Consider the following 10,393-nt stretch of genomic DNA (forward strand, 5'->3'; position numbering starts at 1 on the left):
GAGTATGCTCTCTAGTTGCATCCATTTACCTATAAAAGCCTCGAGTTTATTTTTTTTATAGCTGAGTAATACTCCATTATACAGAAATACCACAGCTTTTTTTATCCGTTCCTCATCTTTCTTCATTTAAGCTTTCATTAGATGATAGGACTCATAAAATACACAAATTACAAAGTGTCCTGTGGAAATTATTCCTTTTTCTATGAGGGCTGCCAGTCATTCAGTCCTTTCCTCAAAATCTTGGGTATCTTCCTGGAGAATTCATTGCAAGTTCAAGTAAATAAATGTGTCTTACATAAATGGCATCTATTATAGAATACTCTTTTGAACTCATTTCATTTATTGTATATTTTTATAGCTTGTTGCATATTAGCTTTTAGAAGTCTGCTTCACTAGAAAAGTTGGGGGAAAGGACAGCATGATACATGAATAGTTCAATCTCAATTCACGTGAATTAATTTCAAGTGTAACATTTGTCCCTGAATTTTAAAGGACAGATGTCATTGCTCCATTCCTGTAAGATTCTGTGACATTTTAGGTGTTCTTAGATGAAATGTTTGAGTTTCTCAATAATTTAGTGTAAAACTATGACAACTTTTCTTCCAACTCATATTGATCTATTCTATTCTTTGCACAATAACTATGTGATTGTTGTTTCAGATCCAGGCTCTATGTGAAGTCAAGATTAGGGCTGGGAAAGGAAGGGGAATAAAAGAGAATCAAGATGTGTTAGGTACATGTATCTACTCTAGAAGATGAATATAAACTTCATGTATGTCAAACACAAACCAACAAAATAAAATTTTAAAAAATGAGTGCTTAACAAATTCTCTTGTTTCTATAATGCTGGATGACTAACTGACTTTTATTTTAAATGATGAGCTTTTTGCCATTGTGTGACCCTAGTGTTACGTGTGTCGAGAAACTGAAACAATGTCAGAAAATACAAAAAAATAAACTTTAGCCTTAAAACTTAAAAAAAATCACGAAGGAAAATTCATTTGGGAAAAAAGAGATCCAGGTAAGAGAACAAAAAGTAAAGTCTATCACAATTATAATCAGCTTTTTAATACAGTGCTAGAAAATCTTGTAAGATTCAATTACATCCTAGGATTTTTATCCTTCTAAGTAAATTCTATTCTGTCCTAAACTAACAGTCATTTTCAAAAATTTTCATTGTAAGTGGGCATGACTGCATAGAATACTAATACTTTACTTTGACTAATTTTCTAAATTTGAGTTTTGAAAATATTGGTTAATAGCCAATAATTTTGAAATGGAAAAGTGGTAAAATACCAGAAGCCATTTTTCTGAAAAGAAATAACCCTCAAGATGAAGGATAGCTTGGATCCCTTCTAAGCCTTTCAACATACTCTGTGTTTTTATTTGTTGTATAGAAAATGAAGAACTAGAACTGTATTTTGTGGGAAAAGAGATAATATACCAGAATTCTTGAGACAGATGCAATAACATGGTGTAGACTGGTATGCAAGAGACTGCAGTTCTTCAGGCTATAAATTGTCTACCGTAAGTGAGATCCTGAGAGTTATGTTGAAGCTCTTTTGCTGATTTATACAGTCATCTTTCTGTAAGTAATACAATTTTATTCTGCCTTCATTTAAAAATATGCAAGAAAATTGCATAATTTAAAGTGAAGTGATAATTTTAAAAACCATTTTATCTCATTACCATAATCTTATGAAAGCTCCTTAAATATAAATATATCATATAGTCTTGGAGAAATGTAGCAAGTTTTAAGGAACATTGTAGTTTATTTTTCTTCCATTTATTATAGTTATTTGTGCTGACTGCAGTCATGGCAATAAAATCACAATGAGAGACAAATTTAATAACAATAGTTAACTTTTAACGAGCACTGACTATGTGCAAGGTATTGTTATAAGTGTTTCACATGTAGAGAGTCCTTTAATATTTGTATTACTTTCTGAGATAGCCATGGAAAAGTACTACAAAAGGGTGGCAATCTTTCATGTTTTTTGATGGCTTATAGAAACATCACTCTGATCTCTGCCTTTTTCTTCATGTGGCATTCTCCTGTGCACATCTTTCTCCAGATTCTCTGTTTTTAAAGGACATTAGTTATATTGAATCAAGGGCTTCCATAAACATGAAGGCTTCGTTCTCATGATCCAGTTACCTCCCAAAGGTTCCTTCTATTTATCCTAACTGGCAGAAGGCTTTATCTTCAATATGTAGATAGGAAAAGTGGGGTAGAGCGTGCTTGTTACTTGTCTAAGCTTACATACAGAAAAATGAACAGCGCTAGAATTTGAATTTAGCTACTCTAGTTCTAGAGCCTGCAGTATTTTCCTACTTTGTTATTCCTTTATGCACTTCCAGATATGTTTTACTAGTATTTTATATTTTTCATCAATATTCACATATGAGTTTATTCTGTGTATTGTAATATTGCGCACATTTGTTATTAAATCTTATAATGTATTTTGTACCCCACTTTTCCTATGAATTTATACAATGTAGTCAGTCATGCATCATTAACACAATCAAGACCTAGAATATTTCCATCATCTTCCAAATTCCTTTATGCCCATTGCTAACTGTTGATAACCAATAATCTGATTTCTGTCTCTGTAGCTATAGTCTTTTGTGAATGTCATGTGAACAAAATCATGCAGATTTTGAGTCAGCTTTATTCATTAACATAAAGGATTTTAGAATTAGCCAATGTTGCATGTGTCAGTAGTTCATTCATTTTTGTTGTATAATTGAAATAATTTGAAATAATTTCTGAGAATCCAACGTACAACATAGTGACGATAGTAAGAAACAGGTTTTCCTTGACATTGACCTGGAGCTTCAGCAACTGGCAAGAAGCCAGTCTGAAACCGGTTCCATGTCCTGCCACTCATCTGGAGCTGTTACTGGCAGGAAGCGAATCTCAGACCAGCTCGCACTCCCTCCGCTGATGGGACTCTGGACTGGAGACCGGCAGGAATGCCAGTGACACAGTAAGAACCCAGCTAGATGCACAGCATGAACAGGTGGAACTAGTAGCACAGAAAAATCTGAAGCAATAGTAACAATTTGAACCAGCAGGGCTAAATTAGGTGAACCAGCCTTGTGTTTGGGGACAAAGACACCCAGAGTAGAGGCAAATGGACAGGGCTACGCCTTTTTCTTTTCTGTCTTTCTTTAATGTTTTAATTTTTTCATCTTTTATTTTTTCTTTTCTTTTAAATGACTAGGGAGAACTTTAGCCATAGAAAATTAATCCCATCCCCCAAATCAGACCCAAAACCTAGCACAAATCCACCTGCAATCTTGGCTGGAGTACACATTGTGGGATCAGACGCGGACCTACCACAGAACTGCAGACATGAGGAATCTCACTACTTTTAGTTTTCTCTATCTGATGGGTTTTCCTCTTGGCAGTCAGCTGGGCTAGTGGGTTTTTGCTGTTGTTTGTTTGGTTTTGTTATTGTTTATTTTTTTGTTGCCATTGTTTGCTTTTGTTTTTTTCCCTTTTCTTTTCTCTGTTTTTAAATACTGACTGGTAATTTTACTTATTTATTATTTATTTATTTTTGGTACCAGGAATCAAACTCAGGACCTTGCACTTGCCAGGTAGGTGCTGTGCCACTGAGCTATATCCCCAGCCCTTTTCTTTTTTTCTCTCTGTTCTGATTTGCCCTGTTTTGTTTTTGTTTCTGTACATTTATTCTTTTTTCCATGTGTGGTTATTTTTGTTCCTTATTTTTCTTTACTTTTACCCCCTCTTTTTTTCTCTTTTTTACTTTCTTTTCTCTCTCATTCACAATTTGCATCTCTAAATTTTCCTTTTGGTTTATTCTACCCATCCTCTTTCTCTCTTTCATCAACTATCTTCCTTGATTAATGATACTTTCATGTGAGTAAACAGTGTCTCTTCTCTATCTGGCTTACTTCAATACTCCTAGGCTTTCACTTCCAATCTTTCCCTCTTGTGTCTTACAATTACCTAAAACTTGCATGATCACCCTATGCCCTCCAGCTTTGCTCCTACTATATTTAACCTCATCCACCTCTTTACCCTACCTGCTACCCCTTTTAACCTCTCCACAACAGAGTAAAATCACTCAACTAAGGGGAAAAACATTGCACACAAGCTCCTGGTATATGTTGGGTTATATTATGTAACTATAGATCCTACTCTTACAGTTAACAATATCTGGCTAATAGTCACCAGAGTTTGTGAGTTGCCAGGCTGTGCTTGAGTCTATTATTATTGCTAACTGCACTACTTTGGTCAGGATGTTATACCTGTTATAGTCAGTTTTCTTCCCTCTGTATGACAACACTGTGACTGTGAGAGTCATAACCATCACCATAGGCCAATACCAAAGGAATGGGCCTTGAGTAAAATAGACAGCAACTCCACATTTTTACTACATTGAGAAGGTGGGTTTTTGGGATAGACACAGAGACAAAGAACCACCTACATCTAGGAGACATCCTGGGGAACAGATATCTCCTGAGAAATCTCAACACCATGGATAAAACTATTTAAAATAAAAAATCTACAAGCATCAACACAGGAAACAAAATAAAATAAAAAATAGACAATAGAAAATGACAAGAGGAAGAAGCAAAATGCAACTCCAAACAACCAACCCACCCAAGATAAGTCCAGAGCAGAAAGAGATAGAGGAAATCAGAAGCCAACCACTGGAAATCTCTGGAATGAAAGCATTAGAAGTGAAAACACAAACTGAAGAGGCCTCAGAAAAAATATCTCAGGTGCAAAAAGAAATGACAATCAAAATGAAAGACATTAAAGCAGACACAGATAAAAAAATAGAAGAGCTCAGGAAAATGATGGAAACCATGAATACCCAACATAGACAACAAATGGAATGAAACAGATCCAAACAGAAATATGGGAGATTAAAATCTCCATTGAAAGTGTAAGTAACAGATTCAATGAAGGTAAGGATAGAATATCAGACCTAGAAGGCAGGAATGTGACTAGCAACAAGGAAAAGACAGATATCTTAAAAAATGACAAGAGACTACAAAAATTAGTCCAACAGCTACAAGATGAATAAAATAAAAAACAATAGAAGATTGAATGGACTCAGTGAGAAAGCTGGAGACAGTGCAAAATCCATTAAAAACCTCCTCACAGAGATAATGGCAGAAAACTCCTCAAACATGGATAAAAATTTGGCATAAAATTAATGAAGCATGTAGACCCTCAAACACCCATGAGCAAAATAAAAATACACCAAGGCGTATAATAAGATTCCAGAAATTCAGCACAGGAACAAAATATTAAAAGCAGCTACAGAAAAGAAACAAATCACCTGTAAAGGAAATCCCATCAGAATCACACTAGATTTCTGAACACAAAACCCCCAAACAAGCAGCACCCATTGTAAGGTATTTCAAGCCCTGAGAGAAAAGAATCCTCAACCCAGGTTGATGTACTCCACAAAACTATCTTTCAAAATTAATGGAGAAATAAGATGCCTCCATGACAAACAGCAACTGAAGAAGTTTATCACCACCAAATCAGGTCTTTAGAATGCCCTGAAGGGTATATTAGAAAAAAATAAAGAAGACCATGAATACATGAACACCAACAGAAAGAAGCCACCAAACAAGACAAGCAGTTAAACAGCAGAAAGAAAGGGAACCAACAACAGGAAAATAACATGAAAAAGATAATCAGTTATTAGACATCAGTTATAACCATCAATGTAAATGGTCTCAACTCACCAATCTAAAGAAACAGGCAGGTGGAATGGATCAAGAAACAAGATCCAGCAATATGTTGTATGCAAGGAACAGATTTAGCCCAAAAGAAATTCATAGACTAAAAGTCAAAGGATGGAAAACAATCCCACATGCCATAGGAACCCATAAAAAGCAAGAGTAGCTATTCCATTTGCAGGCATAGTAAATGTTAAACCAAAGCTAATCAAAAGAGACAAGAAAGGTCAGTACATACTTGTTCAGGGAAACTCCAAGAAGAAGAGATGACAAACATAAATATGTATGCACCAAACTGGTGCACACAACTACATAAAACAATATAAACAGACATGAAAAACTAAATCCAACAGATATGAAAAATCAAATCCATGAAAAACCAAAATACAAAAATGAAAATCAAATCCGACTAACACAATTGTAGTGGGAGAACTTAATACTCCACTCTTACAAATAGATAGATCAAGTAGACAAAAAAATAACAAACATCAGAATTAAACCAAGCCTGTGAATAAATGGAACTGATAGATGTCTACAGAGTGTTCCATCACAAAATATCAGAGTACACATTCTTCTCAGCTGCACATGTGACATTCTCCAAAATAAGCCACATATTAGCCCATAAAACATGTTTAAATAAATGTGGAAGAACTGAACTCATCCCATGGATACTATCTGACCATAGTGCAATGAAACTGGAAATCAACAACAAAAGAAATCACAAAAAATACATTGAAATTAAACAACGGGTCACAGAGGAAATTAAAGACAAAAATAAAGAGTATATACAATTAAACAATAATGTCAATACAACTTACTAAAACTTATGGAACTCAATGAAAGCAGTCCTATGAGTTAAATTTATAGTGTTGAACTCTCACATCAGGAAAACCAAATAAGCTCAAATGAATAACCTAATGTTGAACCTCAAACTTCTAGAAAAGGAAGAACAAATCAAACACAAAGCTCATAAGAAGGAGGAAATTATAAATATAAGAGCAGAAATTAATGCAAGTGAGACTAAAAAAATTAATAATCAATGACTTGAAGAATTGGTTGTAAAAGAACAAATACAACTGATAAAACATGAGTCAATCTCATCAACACTGAGATTCCATCTCACACCAGAAGAAATGGCTATCATCAAGAAATCACCCAGTAAGAAGTGCTGGAGGGACTCTTGGGAAAAAAGAACCCTTCTCTGCTGTTGGTGGGAGTGCAGACTGGTGCAATCACTATGGAAATCAGTGTGGAGATTCCTTGGAAAACTAGGATTGGACATTCCAGTTGATCCAGTTATTCCTCTTCTGGGTATCTTCCCAAAAGAATTAAAAGCATCATACACAGCAATATATGTGCACACGTTTATAGCAGCACAATTTGTAACAGCTGAATTTTGAGAACAACTCAAATACTCATCAACCGAGAAATAGATAAAAAAGGTGTGTTTTTAAAAAAATATAATGGAATACTACTCAGCCATAAAGAAGGATAAACTTGAGACTTTTATATGTAAATGGATGCAACTCAAAATCATAGTCATAAGTGAAATACATCAGACCCACATATGTAAACATTGCATTTTCTCCTTGGTGTGAGAAACTGAAAGAGTAAATAAGATCCAAAATGTATGATAGATACTGGGAATGTAAAAGAAACTGCCCAAAAGAAAAGAAAAACTGTTGGGAGAATGGGGAAAGGAATGAAGGGAAAAGGAAAAAAATCTATATATACAAGATAGTTAACGTAGTTATACAGCAAATGTCTTTTACTTCATTGAAAAGAAAGATTTGTGCTAATTTTGTTTGGACAATATTTCATATTTATGTCTTATATTTTGAACAACTATTATAAGTATGACAATATGCAATGTCTTAATTATTGTTGCTCTCCTACTAGCCTGTTTTGAAACTGTTTTATTGTCATTTTTATTTTTTTCTCTTTAAAATGAAAGGCAAATTTTATCTCAAAAGTAGAATAATTGATTTCAAATATATTTTGTTGGTTATGGCTATTCTCTGAATTGAAATCAACATAATGCATGGGATTCTAGATGTATTGCTTAGATTTTTCAGCATTGCATATAACTTTTTTTTGGAAAACAAAGAAAAGGGTCATTTAATGTAGTAATATTTAATTAAGAAAGTATATTTATTCTTTTTCAGAATTGAGTTTATTGGTACAATTTAGATATACATGGCACATTCATCATAGGGGATTTGTACCTGTTCATGATATATCTTGATTCTTCTATTTTCCACTCCCCTTCCCTGACTTCAACCCCTTTTTCCCTTCTTATTTACAAAGCTTTGTTTTCATTTGATCCTTTTTTCCTCATTTTTTCTTTCCCCCTTCCCCTCTCTAGTTCTCCCTTTCTTTTGAGCAATTTCTTCCTATTTTACAATATCTATTATACACTTTGGTTCTTATTTACACTGAAAATGTAAACATTTTTTCTTATTACTCACAAATGTTTCTTTTATGAGAAGTCCATGCCAATTTATTTTCATTTAATGTCTCTGTCTCAAATGACCATTCAACTTTGGCATTTAAGAAGAATTTCTGAAGTCCTAGTACTAAGATTAAGACATATTCACAAAACATTAAAATTTGTTAAAGAATTAAAGGTCATATTTGCTGTAAAACGCACAAACGTTTTGGTTTTTCCTTTGTAGTAAATAGAATCTTCAGTGAATTGTTCACAAAACTCAGATAATCTATGTTTTTACCACGTAATGAGATGCAAGGAAACCTGATGACCAGAGACCTTCCTGTGCTAAGGAATAGCAATAACAAGACTGGCTCATGTATAAATTGCAACTCTCTGATTTGTGGATCTTGCTAAGAGTAAATGCAGTTTAGCTGCTATAGGAAAATATGAACAATTAGAAAAGATCCAACGGACCTTACGTTCTTTCTTATAAAAATAACAATTTTATGATCTTGTGCAACAAATCTCATTTTGAAAATCAGATTTATTTCTTTTATCTGAGGCTGTCACCCTTCAAATATCTTCTTCACATTTTCTCCATCGATAGCCTCTGTTAACTACCATCATATTCTTAGTATATGTGTTCAATTGCTTGATATTATGTACACAAATAGAAGAATAAATTATTTATCTTTCTGTACTTGGCTTACTTTAACTTAGCGTGATGTTCTCCAATTCTAATTTTATGCTGTTACATAAATGACAGAATTTCTTTCTTTCTTTCTTTCTTTCTTTCTTTCTTTCTTTCTTTCTTTCTTTCTTTCTTTTTAAATGACTCAACAGTATTCAACTGTGTATCTCCACCACATTTTTCTTATCCATGCATCTGGTGATAGACAGTGAGGTTAATTCTATTACTTGAACATGGTGAATAATGCTGCAATGAACAGCCCTAATAGTTGGGTAGTGTACATTTCTACTGGGGGGAAAGCTTGAGAATTTTTGTTATAGAACATGTCAAATAGTTGAGGTCATGGATGGGCTGGTTGGTTTGAGGGAGGCTTAACCCCTGGGGATGTTACCGGTGTGTGTCAGGGAAATAGCTGTGGTAGAATCCTGAAAGTCATCCCCTGGTTTAGATAATCTGCTCTCATTTCATAGGTCAAGACAGGTCCAGTGGCCAACTGATTTAAAGGAATGAATAAAAATCCTTAATGACTATGATATATTATAGAAGTTCAAAGAAAGGAGAACTCCTGACCTAGTAGACATAGCATGGAAATCTTCATGGAGGAGGTGGCATTTGAGTTAGACCATTATTGAGGGGTATAAATTTAGCATATGGGATCAAAGTAGGTTCGTGAAAATCCTATATCTTTTAGAGCTAACCAAAATTTAAAAATAAATGTTATTTGAATATATTTGGCTCTTTGGGGAACTGGTCTTAGCATGGTATTAAATGGAAAGAATTAATTATTTCCTGGATTTATGAGATGGAACATCGATGAACTCCTAGTTTTTGACACCCTCAGGTATATTCCTTATCTCAAACTATACCCCTTGTAATCATTCTGGCTGTCGTAAATCAAAACGTTCTTTAAGAATTAAATTTCCGTATACTTCAATTTATTCGTAAGTAGCAAGTAGCCCATCAAATTATTCACCTTTCACACAGAGGCAAAGATTTAAAAAGTTTATTTCTACTGGTCACAACCTTCAAGGTCCTCATAGTCAAGTGAAGAGGCAGATGTTCACTCCGGTTCTCACACAGCCCAGTAAGAGGACTACCGGAATGAAGAAAATGGAACGTGAATTCTGAGGAAAGACGATGTGAGTGTTGAGTAGGAATCACAAAAGTGGTCTCTTTGATGAACTCAGGAACTGGCTTTGCTGCCCTGCAGAGGAGGCAGAGGAGTGACTAGTGAGGTGCGGACGAGCAGCACGGCTCTCTAACATCAGTCACTTGCTGAGACAGTCACAGTTGTCGATATAAATAGCCCTTTCAGAAGATGGCCTGAATATTTTTCCTACTCTTTTCATATCTTTCCTGATAAAAACCCTGCTAGGGGTCCTAATGATTTCAAAGGAGGCCTTAATATTCCATTGCAGAGAACTACTGTCTGCCAGGACTCTGGGCTAGCTGTGCTCTGGGCTAGGGGCCAAGAATGGGGTGAATTCACTCTTTGTTCACCACTAGTATATTGAGCTCATTTCCTTTTTTAAGTACCT

The sequence above is a fragment of the Chinchilla lanigera genome, unplaced genomic scaffold (assembly GCF_000276665.1).
Source record: "Chinchilla lanigera isolate Chin_1 unplaced genomic scaffold, ChiLan1.0 scaffold00001, whole genome shotgun sequence".
NCBI classification, from domain to species: Eukaryota; Metazoa; Chordata; class Mammalia; order Rodentia; family Chinchillidae; genus Chinchilla; species Chinchilla lanigera.